Source organism: Rhineura floridana, chromosome 7 (assembly GCF_030035675.1).
Source record: "Rhineura floridana isolate rRhiFlo1 chromosome 7, rRhiFlo1.hap2, whole genome shotgun sequence".
NCBI classification, from domain to species: domain Eukaryota; kingdom Metazoa; phylum Chordata; class Lepidosauria; order Squamata; family Rhineuridae; genus Rhineura; species Rhineura floridana.
The window spans coordinates 31148480-31161499 of record NC_084486.1 but is presented as its reverse complement, the minus strand read 5'-3'; the positions used below and the strand labels follow the sequence as shown (position 1 = coordinate 31161499).

The following is a 13020-nucleotide window of genomic DNA, read 5'->3' as shown; positions in this document are numbered from 1 at the left end:
TCCAACCAGTAGGAGTCCAGGGCGGCATCCCAGTAGAAGCCCAGGGTGCCCTTTCTCCCAGTAAGAGCCCAGGGTGGCTACTTGCCACTAGAATTCCAACATTAAGCCTTTAGTGGTTCAAGCTGCTGAGGCCTCCACAGTTTCTTTCAGCAATTATGCCATTTTTCCAAGCATGGCGATGGTCATGTGGCCACCCCCACCAGGGACTAGAGTGATGTAGCTAGTTTTGGTTTGGCAATAATAGGTCCTGGACTCTGTTTATAACAGCATCAATAACTGCAGCTCCCTCTTTGATCGTATTAGCTGAAATCAGATTAGGGATGCCTGCAACTGAAACCACAATGTCAGCAAGAATTGTCTGCTGTTCAAGCTGTTCTTTTGGAATGTAGTGATGAGAGATTGTTACTGTTGCATCCCCTCCATGATGTTCATGCCTTCCATCCATATGAAGAAGCACTGCAACGGGCATCCCAACATTCTTCCATTGACCAGTTACAACAACATTCTTCCCCAGGGTTGGAATTCAAGTTCTTTTAATGATTTCCCACACATACCAAAGCATTGTTGGCAGCATGGAATATTGATCACAGCACAACATGGAAGCTGCACATCTTTTTCAGGATTCACAGCATTGCAGAGCTTCCGCTCAATCAATATGCTCAGGTAAAGGGAGCTGAACTAGGAGGCCCTCTACGTTTGTCATTATTTAGCTTGCTGATTAAATCAAGGAACTCCTCTTAACTGATGGGAGGTTGGCTTCAGAATTGTTTTGCTCCTGATTCCTACATCACAGCTACTTTGGTTTTGTGCAGTACAGGAGTAGCTTGCAGGATTTGCACCAACTAGAATGACACTGAGACGGGAGTCTTTTATTTCCATATGCAATCCACTGCTCCACTTCATAATGGGCTTCTTGATTAATCTGCCAAGCCAGCTTTCTCCCCAAAAAAACAGCAGCTTTATTCCTGGATGCAACGAGATGGAGCGGGCAAGTACCCCTTGGGAGATTAAGGTAGTGGCGGCAGCAGCAACTGCCATGGCCTGCCAAAGCAGCCTGGGCCAAGAGCTGGAGCAGCGAGAGCAGGGAGATGGTAGTGGTTACCATGACAAAAGCAAAAAAAACACACCCCACACCCAGGACTTGGGAGTAATTTGTTACAAGTAACAAATTACTTGTAATTCATTAATTTTTTGAGGAACAAGTGGATAATTCCTTTACATTTTGATTGTAATAGAACTAGGAGTAATTTTATTACTTTTGTGAAGTAATTGTAATGTTTCCATCATTACCTTTAGGCATTACTTGGGAGGGGGGCAGGGGAAGTCTTCTGCTCCTCTGATCTGTGGATGAAAATCATATGCCTCAAGCAAAAAGTGTGACCCGCGGGTCAGGATTTTTTCAAAAAAATGAAAAGTATCCAAAGCGTCTCAAACTCGCGTCATATGATGCCCGAGATCCGAAAGGGCAGAAAAAGTTTGCGGAACCTGTTTCCCTGCTCTAGATTCTGAACAAGCTGCAGAAACCTGAGGGCAGCTCAGGAGAGAAAAAGCAGGAAAAAAGTGTGACCCGCGGGTCAGGATTTTTTCAAAAAAATGAAAAGTATCCAAAGCGTCTCAAATTCGCGTCATATGATGCCCGAGATCCGAAAGGGCAGAAAAAGTTTGCGGAACCTGTTTCCCTGCTCTAGATTCTGAACAAGCTGCAGAAACCTGAGTGCAGCTCAGGAGAGAAAAAGCAGGCAAAAAGTGTGACCCGCGGGTCAGGATTTTTTCAAAAAAATGAAAAGTATCCAAAGCGTCTCAAACTCGCGTCATATGATGCCCGAGATCCGAAAGGGCAGAAAAAGTTTGCGGAACCTGTTTCCCTGCTCTAGATTCTGAACAAGCTGCAGAAACCTGAGTGCACCTCAGGAGAGAAAAAGCAGGCAAAAAGTGTGACCCGCGGGTCAGGATTTTTTCAAAAAAATGAAAAGTATCCAAAGCGTCTCAAACTCGCGTTATATGATGCCCGAGATCCGAAAGGGCAGAAAAAGTTTGCGGAACCTGTTTCCCTGCTCTAGATTCTGAACAAGCTGCAGAAACCTGAGTGCAGCTCAGGAGAGAAAAAGAAGGCAAAAAGTGTGACCCACGGGTCAGGATTTTTTCAAAAAAATGAAAAGTATCCAAAGCGTCTCAAACTCGCGTCATATGATGCCCGAGATCCGAAAGGGCAGAAAAAGTTTGCGGAACCTGTTTCCCTGCTCTAGATTCTGAACAAGCTGCAGAAACCTGAGTGCACCTCAGGAGAGAAAAAGCAGGCAAAAAGTGTGACCCGCGGGTCAGGATTTTTTCAAAAAAATGAAAAGTATCCAAAGCATCTCAAACTTGCGTCATCTGATGCCCGAGATCCGAAAGGGCAGAAAAAGTTTGCGGAACCTGTTTCCCTGCTCTAGATTCTGAACAAGCTGCAGAAACCTGAGGGCAGCTCAGGAGAGAAAAAGCAGGAAAAAAGTGTGACCCGCGGGTCAGGATTTTTTCAAAAAAATGAAAAGTATCCAAAGCGTCTCAAATTCGCGTCATATGATGCCCGAGATCCGAAAGGGCAGAAAAAGTTTGCGGAACCTGTTTCCCTGCTCTAGATTCTGAACAAGCTGCAGAAACCTGAGTGCAGCTCAGGAGAGAAAAAGCAGGCAAAAAGTGTGACCCGCGGGTCAGGATTTTTTCAAAAAAATGAAAAGTATCCAAAGCGTCTCAAACTCGCGTCATATGATGCCCGAGATCCGAAAGGGCAGAAAAAGTTTGCGGAACCTGTTTCCCTGCTCTAGATTCTGAACAAGCTGCAGAAACCTGAGTGCACCTCAGGAGAGAAAAAGCAGGCAAAAAGTGTGACCCACGGGTCAGGATTTTTTCAAAAAAATGAAAAGTATCCAAAGCGTCTCAAACTCGCGTCATATGATGCCCGAGATCCGAAAGGGCAGAAAAAGTTTGCGGAACCTGTTTCCCTGCTCTAGATTCTGAACAAGCTGCAGAAACCTGAGTGCACCTCAGGAGAGAAAAAGCAGGCAAAAAGTGTGACCCGCGGGTCAGGATTTTTTCAAAAAAATGAAAAGTATCCAAAGCATCTCAAACTCGCGTCATGTGATGCCCGAGATCCGAAAGGGCAGAAAAAGTTTGCGGAACCTGTTTCCCTGCTCTAGATTCTGAACAAGCTGCAGAAACCTGAGGGCAGCTCAGGAGAGAAAAAGCAGGAAAAAAGTGTGACCCGCAGGTCAGGATTTTTTCAAAAAAATGAAAAGGATCCAAAGCGTCTCAAATTCGCGTCATATGATGCCCGAGATCCGAAAGGGCAGAAAAAGTTTGCGGAACCTGTTTCCCTGCTCTAGATTCTGAACAAGCTGCAGAAACCTGAGTGCAGCTCAGGAGAGAAAAAGAAGGCAAAAAGTGTGACCCACGGGTCAGGATTTTTTCAAAAAAATGAAAAGTATCCAAAGCGTCTCAAACTCGCGTCATATGATGCCCGAGATCCGAAAGGGCAGAAAAAGTTTGCGGAACCTGTTTCCCTGCTCTAGATTCTGAACAAGCTGCAGAAACCTGAGTGCACCTCAGGAGAGAAAAAGCAGGCAAAAAGTGTGACCCGCGGGTCAGGATTTTTTCAAAAAAATGAAAAGTATCCAAAGCATCTCAAACTCGCGTCATGTGATGCCCGAGATCCGAAAGGGCAGAAAAAGTTTGCGGAACCTGTTTCCCTGCTCTAGATTCTGAACAAGCTGCAGAAACCTGAGGGCAGCTCAGGAGAGAAAAAGCAGGAAAAAAGTGTGACCCGCAGGTCAGGATTTTTTCAAAAAAATTAAAAGTATCCAAAGCGTCTCAAATTCGCGTCATATGATGCCCGAGATCCGAAAGGGCAGAAAAAGTTTGCGGAACATGTTTCCCTGCTCTAGATTCTGAACAAGCTGCAGAAACCTGAGTGCAGCTCAGGAGAGAAAAAGAAGGCAAAAAGTGTGACCCGCGGGTCAGGATTTTTTCAAAAAAATAAAAAGTATCCAAAGCGTCTCAAACTCGCGTCATATGATGCCCGAGATCCGAAAGGGCAGAAAAAGTTTGCGGAATATGTTTCCCTGCTCTAGATTCTGAACAAGCTGCAGAAACCTGAGTGCACCTCAGGAGAGAAAAAGAAGGCAAAAAGTGTGACCCGCGGGTCAGGATTTTTTCAAAAAAATGAAAAGTATCCAAAGCATCTCAAACTCGCGTCATATGATGCCCGAGATCCGAAAGGGCAGAAAAAGTTTGCGGAACCTGTTTCCCTGCTCTAGATTCTGAACAAGCTGCAGAAACCTGAGTGCAGCTCAGGTGAGAAAAAGAAGGCAAAAAGTGTGACCCGCGGGTCAGGATTTTTTCAAAAAAATGAAAAGTATCCAAAGGGTCTCAAACTCATGTCATATGATGCCCGAGATCCGAAAGGGCAGAAAAAGTTTGCGGAACCTGTTTCCCTGCTCTAGATTCTGAACAAGCTGCAGAAACCTGAGTGCACCTCAGGAGAGAAAAAGCAGGCAAAAGTGTGACCCGCGGGTCAGGATTTTTTCAAAAAAATGAAAAGTATCCAAAGCGTCTCAAACTCGCGTCATATGATGCCCGAGATCCGAAAGGGCAGAAAAAGTTTGCGGAACCTGTTTCCCTGCTCTAGATTCTGAACAAGCTGCAGAAACTTGAGGGCAGCTCAGGAGAGAAAAAGCAGGAAAAAAGTGTGACCCGCGGGTCAGGATTTTTTCAAAAAAATGAAAAGTATCCAAAGCGTCTCAAACTCGCGTCATATGATGCCCGAGATCCGAAAGGGCAGAAAAAGTTTGCGGAATATGTTTCCCTGCTCTAGATTCAGAAGAAGCTGCAGAAACCTGAGTGCAGCTCAGGAGAGAAAAAGCAGGCAAAAAGTGTGACCCGCGGGTCAGGATTTTTTCAAAAAAATGAAAAGTATCCAAAGCGTCTCAAATTCGCGTCATATGATGCCCGAGATCCGAAAGGGCAGAAAAAGTTTGCGGAACCTGTTTCCCTGCTCTAGATTCTGAACAAGCTGCAGAAACCTGAGTGCAGCTCAGGAGAGAAAAAGCAGGCAAAAAGTGTGACCCGCGGGTCAGGATTTTTTCAAAAAAATGAAAAGTATCCAAAGCGTCTCAAACTCGCGTCATATGATGCCCGAGATCCGAAAGGGCAGAAAAAGTTTGCGGAACCTGTTTCCCTGCTCTAGATTCTGAACAAGCTGCAGAAACCTGAGTGCACCTCAGGAGAGAAAAAGCAGGCAAAAAGTGTGACCCGCGGGTCAGGATTTTTTCAAAAAAATGAAAAGTATCCAAAGCGTCTCAAACTCGCGTTATATGATGCCCGAGATCCGAAAGGGCAGAAAAAGTTTGCGGAACCTGTTTCCCTGCTCTAGATTCTGAACAAGCTGCAGAAACCTGAGTGCAGCTCAGGAGAGAAAAAGAAGGCAAAAAGTGTGACCCACGGGTCAGGATTTTTTCAAAAAAATGAAAAGTATCCAAAGCGTCTCAAACTCGCGTCATATGATGCCCGAGATCCGAAAGGGCAGAAAAAGTTTGCGGAACCTGTTTCCCTGCTCTAGATTCTGAACAAGCTGCAGAAACCTGAGTGCACCTCAGGAGAGAAAAAGCAGGCAAAAAGTGTGACCCGCGGGTCAGGATTTTTTCAAAAAAATGAAAAGTATCCAAAGCATCTCAAACTTGCGTCATCTGATGCCCGAGATCCGAAAGGGCAGAAAAAGTTTGCGGAACCTGTTTCCCTGCTCTAGATTCTGAACAAGCTGCAGAAACCTGAGGGCAGCTCAGGAGAGAAAAAGCAGGAAAAAAGTGTGACCCGCGGGTCAGGATTTTTTCAAAAAAATGAAAAGTATCCAAAGCGTCTCAAATTCGCGTCATATGATGCCCGAGATCCGAAAGGGCAGAAAAAGTTTGCGGAACCTGTTTCCCTGCTCTAGATTCTGAACAAGCTGCAGAAACCTGAGTGCAGCTCAGGAGAGAAAAAGCAGGCAAAAAGTGTGACCCGCGGGTCAGGATTTTTTCAAAAAAATGAAAAGTATCCAAAGCGTCTCAAACTCGCGTCATATGATGCCCGAGATCCGAAAGGGCAGAAAAAGTTTGCGGAACCTGTTTCCCTGCTCTAGATTCTGAACAAGCTGCAGAAACCTGAGTGCACCTCAGGAGAGAAAAAGCAGGCAAAAAGTGTGACCCACGGGTCAGGATTTTTTCAAAAAAATGAAAAGTATCCAAAGCGTCTCAAACTCGCGTCATATGATGCCCGAGATCCGAAAGGGCAGAAAAAGTTTGCGGAACCTGTTTCCCTGCTCTAGATTCTGAACAAGCTGCAGAAACCTGAGTGCACCTCAGGAGAGAAAAAGCAGGCAAAAAGTGTGACCCGCGGGTCAGGATTTTTTCAAAAAAATGAAAAGTATCCAAAGCATCTCAAACTCGCGTCATGTGATGCCCGAGATCCGAAAGGGCAGAAAAAGTTTGCGGAACCTGTTTCCCTGCTCTAGATTCTGAACAAGCTGCAGAAACCTGAGGGCAGCTCAGGAGAGAAAAAGCAGGAAAAAAGTGTGACCCGCAGGTCAGGATTTTTTCAAAAAAATGAAAAGGATCCAAAGCGTCTCAAATTCGCGTCATATGATGCCCGAGATCCGAAAGGGCAGAAAAAGTTTGCGGAACCTGTTTCCCTGCTCTAGATTCTGAACAAGCTGCAGAAACCTGAGTGCAGCTCAGGAGAGAAAAAGAAGGCAAAAAGTGTGACCCACGGGTCAGGATTTTTTCAAAAAAATGAAAAGTATCCAAAGCGTCTCAAACTCGCGTCATATGATGCCCGAGATCCGAAAGGGCAGAAAAAGTTTGCGGAACCTGTTTCCCTGCTCTAGATTCTGAACAAGCTGCAGAAACCTGAGTGCACCTCAGGAGAGAAAAAGCAGGCAAAAAGTGTGACCCGCGGGTCAGGATTTTTTCAAAAAAATGAAAAGTATCCAAAGCATCTCAAACTCGCGTCATGTGATGCCCGAGATCCGAAAGGGCAGAAAAAGTTTGCGGAACCTGTTTCCCTGCTCTAGATTCTGAACAAGCTGCAGAAACCTGAGGGCAGCTCAGGAGAGAAAAAGCAGGAAAAAAGTGTGACCCGCAGGTCAGGATTTTTTCAAAAAAATTAAAAGTATCCAAAGCGTCTCAAATTCGCGTCATATGATGCCCGAGATCCGAAAGGGCAGAAAAAGTTTGCGGAACATGTTTCCCTGCTCTAGATTCTGAACAAGCTGCAGAAACCTGAGTGCAGCTCAGGAGAGAAAAAGAAGGCAAAAAGTGTGACCCGCGGGTCAGGATTTTTTCAAAAAAATAAAAAGTATCCAAAGCGTCTCAAACTCGCGTCATATGATGCCCGAGATCCGAAAGGGCAGAAAAAGTTTGCGGAATATGTTTCCCTGCTCTAGATTCTGAACAAGCTGCAGAAACCTGAGTGCACCTCAGGAGAGAAAAAGAAGGCAAAAAGTGTGACCCGCGGGTCAGGATTTTTTCAAAAAAATGAAAAGTATCCAAAGCATCTCAAACTCGCGTCATATGATGCCCGAGATCCGAAAGGGCAGAAAAAGTTTGCGGAACCTGTTTCCCTGCTCTAGATTCTGAACAAGCTGCAGAAACCTGAGTGCAGCTCAGGTGAGAAAAAGAAGGCAAAAAGTGTGACCCGCGGGTCAGGATTTTTTCAAAAAAATGAAAAGTATCCAAAGGGTCTCAAACTCATGTCATATGATGCCCGAGATCCGAAAGGGCAGAAAAAGTTTGCGGAACCTGTTTCCCTGCTCTAGATTCTGAACAAGCTGCAGAAACCTGAGTGCACCTCAGGAGAGAAAAAGCAGGCAAAAGTGTGACCCGCGGGTCAGGATTTTTTCAAAAAAATGAAAAGTATCCAAAGCGTCTCAAACTCGCGTCATATGATGCCCGAGATCCGAAAGGGCAGAAAAAGTTTGCGGAACCTGTTTCCCTGCTCTAGATTCTGAACAAGCTGCAGAAACTTGAGGGCAGCTCAGGAGAGAAAAAGCAGGAAAAAAGTGTGACCCGCGGGTCAGGATTTTTTCAAAAAAATGAAAAGTATCCAAAGCGTCTCAAACTCGCGTCATATGATGCCCGAGATCCGAAAGGGCAGAAAAAGTTTGCGGAATATGTTTCCCTGCTCTAGATTCAGAAGAAGCTGCAGAAACCTGAGTGCAGCTCAGGAGAGAAAAAGCAGGCAAAAAGTGTGACCCGCGGGTCAGGATTTTTTCAAAAAAATAAAAAGTATCCAATGCGTCTCAAATTCGCGTGATATGATGCCCGAGATCCGAAAGGGCAGAAAAAGTTTGTGGAACCTGTTTCCCTGCTCTAGATTCTGAACAAGCTGCAGAAACCTGAGTGCACCTCAGGAGAGAAAAAGCAGGAAAAAAGTGTGACCCGCGGGTCAGGATTTTTTCAAAAAAATGAAAAGTATCCAAAGCGTCTCAAACTCGCGTCATATGATGCCCGAGATCCGAAAGGGCAGAAAAAGTTTGCGGAACCTGTTTCCCTGCTCTAGATTCTGAACAAGCTGCAGAAACCTGAGTGCACCTCAGGAGAGAAAAAGCAGGCAAAAAGTGTGACCCACGGGTCAGGATTTTTTCAAAAAAATGAAAAGTATCCAAAGCGTCTCAAACTCGCGTCATATGATGCCCGAGATCCGAAAGGGCAGAAAAAGTTTGCGGAACCTGTTTCCCTGCTCTAGATTCTGAACAAGCTGCAGAAACCTGAGTGCACCTCAGGAGAGAAAAAGCAGGCAAAAAGTGTGACCCGCGGGTCAGGATTTTTTCAAAAAAATGAAAAGTATCCAAAGCATCTCAAACTCGCGTCATGTGATGCCCGAGATCCGAAAGGGCAGAAAAAGTTTGCGGAACCTGTTTCCCTGCTCTAGATTCTGAACAAGCTGCAGAAACCTGAGGGCAGCTCAGGAGAGAAAAAGCAGGAAAAAAGTGTGACCCGCAGGTCAGGATTTTTTCAAAAAAATGAAAAGGATCCAAAGCGTCTCAAATTCGCGTCATATGATGCCCGAGATCCGAAAGGGCAGAAAAAGTTTGCGGAACCTGTTTCCCTGCTCTAGATTCTGAACAAGCTGCAGAAACCTGAGTGCAGCTCAGGAGAGAAAAAGAAGGCAAAAAGTGTGACCCACGGGTCAGGATTTTTTCAAAAAAATGAAAAGTATCCAAAGCGTCTCAAACTCGCGTCATATGATGCCCGAGATCCGAAAGGGCAGAAAAAGTTTGCGGAACCTGTTTCCCTGCTCTAGATTCTGAACAAGCTGCAGAAACCTGAGTGCACCTCAGGAGAGAAAAAGCAGGCAAAAAGTGTGACCCGCGGGTCAGGATTTTTTCAAAAAAATGAAAAGTATCCAAAGCATCTCAAACTCGCGTCATGTGATGCCCGAGATCCGAAAGGGCAGAAAAAGTTTGCGGAACCTGTTTCCCTGCTCTAGATTCTGAACAAGCTGCAGAAACCTGAGGGCAGCTCAGGAGAGAAAAAGCAGGAAAAAAGTGTGACCCGCAGGTCAGGATTTTTTCAAAAAAATGAAAAGTATCCAAAGCGTCTCAAATTCGCGTCATATGATGCCCGAGATCCGAAAGGGCAGAAAAAGTTTGCGGAACATGTTTCCCTGCTCTAGATTCTGAACAAGCTGCAGAAACCTGAGTGCAGCTCAGGAGAGAAAAAGAAGGCAAAAAGTGTGACCCGCGGGTCAGGATTTTTTCAAAAAAATGAAAAGTATCCAAAGCATCTCAAACTCGCGTCATATGATGCCCGAGATCCGAAAGGGCAGAAAAAGTTTGCGGAACCTGTTTCCCTGCTCTAGATTCTGAACAAGCTGCAGAAACCTGAGTGCAGCTCAGGTGAGAAAAAGAAGGCAAAAAGTGTGACCCGCGGGTCAGGATTTTTTCAAAAAAATGAAAAGTATCCAAAGGGTCTCAAACTCATGTCATATGATGCCCGAGATCCGAAAGGGCAGAAAAAGTTTGCGGAACCTGTTTCCCTGCTCTAGATTCTGAACAAGCTGCAGAAACCTGAGTGCACCTCAGGAGAGAAAAAGCAGGCAAAAGTGTGACCCGCGGGTCAGGATTTTTTCAAAAAAATGAAAAGTATCCAAAGCGTCTCAAACTCGCGTCATATGATGCCCGAGATCCGAAAGGGCAGAAAAAGTTTGCGGAACCTGTTTCCCTGCTCTAGATTCTGAACAAGCTGCAGAAACTTGAGGGCAGCTCAGGAGAGAAAAAGCAGGAAAAAAGTGTGACCCGCGGGTCAGGATTTTTTCAAAAAAATGAAAAGTATCCAAAGCGTCTCAAACTCGCGTCATATGATGCCCGAGATCCGAAAGGGCAGAAAAAGTTTGCGGAATATGTTTCCCTGCTCTAGATTCTGAAGAAGCTGCAGAAACCTGAGTGCAGCTCAGGAGAGAAAAAGCAGGCAAAAAGTGTGACCCGCGGGTCAGGATTTTTTCAAAAAAATAAAAAGTATCCAATGCGTCTCAAATTCGCGTGATATGATGCCCGAGATCCGAAAGGGCAGAAAAAGTTTGTGGAACCTGTTTCCCTGCTCTAGATTCTGAACAAGCTGCAGAAACCTGAGTGCACCTCAGGAGAGAAAAAGCAGGAAAAAAGTGTGACCCGCGGGTCAGGATTTTTTCAAAAAAATGAAAAGTATCCAAAGCGTCTCAAACTCGTGTCATATGATGCCCGAGATCCGAAAGGTCAGAAAAAGTTTGCGGAACCTGTTTCCCTGCTCTAGATTCTGAACAAGCTGCAGAAACCTGAGGGCAGCTCAGGAGAGAAAAAGCAGGAAAAAAGTGTGACCCGCGGGTCAGGATTTTTTCAAAAAAATGAAAAGTATCCAAAGCGTCTCCAACTCGCGTCATATGATGCCCGAGATCCGAAAGGGTAGAAAAAGTTTGCGGAACCTGTTTCCCTGCTCTAGATTCTGAACAAGCTGCAGAAACCTGAGGGCAGCTCAGGAGAGAAAAAGCAGGAAAAAAGTGTGACCCGCGGGTCAGGATTTTTTCAAAAAATGAAAAGTATCCAAAGCGTCTCAAATTCGCGTCATATGATGCCCGAGATCCGAAAGGGCAGAAAAAGTTTGCGGAACCTGTTTCCCTGCTCTAGATTCTGAACAAGCTGCAGAAACCTGAGTGCAGCTCAGGAGAGAAAAAGAAGGCAAAAAGTGTGACCCGCGGGTCAGGATTTTTTCAAAAAAATGAAAAGTATCCAAAGCGTCTCAAACTCGTGTCATATGATGCCCGAGATCCGAAAGGGCAGAAAAAGTTTGCGGAACCTGTTTCCCTGCTCTAGATTCTGAACAAGCTGCAGAAACCTGAGTGCAGCTCAGGAGAGAAAAAGCAGGCAAAAAGTGTGACCCGCGGGTCAGGATTTTTTCAAAAAAATGAAAAGTATCCAAAGCGTCTCAAATTCGCGTCATATGATGCCCGAGATCCGAAAGGGCAGAAAAAGTTTGCGGAACCTGTTTCCCTGCTCTAGATTCTGAACAAGCTACAGAAACCTGAGTGCACCTCAGGAGAGAAAAAGGAGGAAAAAAGTGTGACCCGCGGGTCAGGATTTTTTCAAAAAAAGGAAAAGTATCCAAAGCGTCTCAAACTCGCGTCATATGATGCCCGTGATCCGAAAGGGCAGAAAAAGTTTGCGGAATATGTTTCCCTGCTCTAGATTCTGAACAAGCTGCAGAAACCTGAGTGCAGCTCAGGAGAGAAAAAGCAGGCAAAAAGTGTGACCCGCGGGTCAGGATTTTTTCAAAAAAATGAAAAGTATCCAATGCGTCTCAAATTCGCGTGATATGATGCCCGAGATCCGAAAGGGCAGAAAAAGTTTGCGGAATATGTTTCCCTGCTCTAGATTCTGAACAAGCTGCAGAAACCTGAGTGCAGCTCAGGTGAGAAAAAGAAGGCAAAAAGTGTGACCCGCGGGTCAGGATTTTTTCAAAAATATGAAAAGTATCCAAAGCGTCTCAAACTCATGTCATATGATGCCCGAGATCCGAAAGGGCAGAAAAAGTTTGCGGAACCTGTTTCCCTGCTCTAGATTCTGAACAAGCTGCAGAAACCTGAGTGCACCTCAGGAGAGAAAAAGCAGGCAAAAGTGTGACCCGCGGGTCAGGATTTTTTCAAAAAAATGAAAAGTATCCAAAGCGTCTCAAACTCGCGTCATATGATGCCTGAGATCCGAAAGGGCAGAAAAAGTTTGCGGAACCTGTTTCCCTGCTCTAGATTCTGAACAAGCTGCAGAAACCTGAGTGCAGCTCAGGAGAGAAAAAGAAGGCAAAAACTGTGACCCGCAGGTCAGGATTTTTTCAAAAAAATGGAAAGTATCCAAAGCGTCTCAAACTCGCGTCATATGATGCCCGAGATCCGAAAGGGCAGAAAAAGTTTGCGGAACCTGTTTCCCTGCTCTAGATTCTGAACAAGCTGCAGAAACTTGAGGGCAGCTCAGGAGAGAAAAAGCAGGAAAAAAGTGTGACCCGCGGGTCAGGATTTTTTCAAAAAAATGAAAAGTATCCAAAGCGTCTCAAACTCGCGTCATATGATGCCCGTGATCCGAAAGGGCAGAAAAAGTTTGCGGAATATGTTTCCCTGCTCTAGATTCTGAACAAGCTGCAGAAACCTGAGTGCAGCTCAGGAGAGAAAAAGCAGGCAAAAAGTGTGACCCGCGGGTCAGGATTTTTTCAAAAAAATGAAAAGTATCCAATGCGTCTCAAATTCGCGTGATATGATGCCCGAGATCCGAAAGGGCAGAAAAAGTTTGCGGAACCTTTTTCCCTGCTCTAGATTCTGAACAAGCTGCAGAAACCTGAGGGCAGCTCAGGAGAGAAAAAGCAGGCAAAAAGTGTGACCCGCGGGTCAGGATTTTTTCAAAAAAATGAAAAGTATCCAATGCGTCTCAAATTCGCGTGATATGATGCCCGAGATCCGAAAGGGCAGAAAAAGTTTGCGGAATATGTTTCC

General features: G+C 45.3%; 1 pseudogene; it reads right to left on the bottom strand.

The window, feature by feature from the left end:
* Positions 1–220: 220 nt before the first annotated feature.
* On the bottom strand, positions 221–1105 carry LOC133389647 (bifunctional methylenetetrahydrofolate dehydrogenase/cyclohydrolase, mitochondrial-like; annotated as a pseudogene).
* Positions 1106–13020: the final 11915 nt, after the last annotated feature.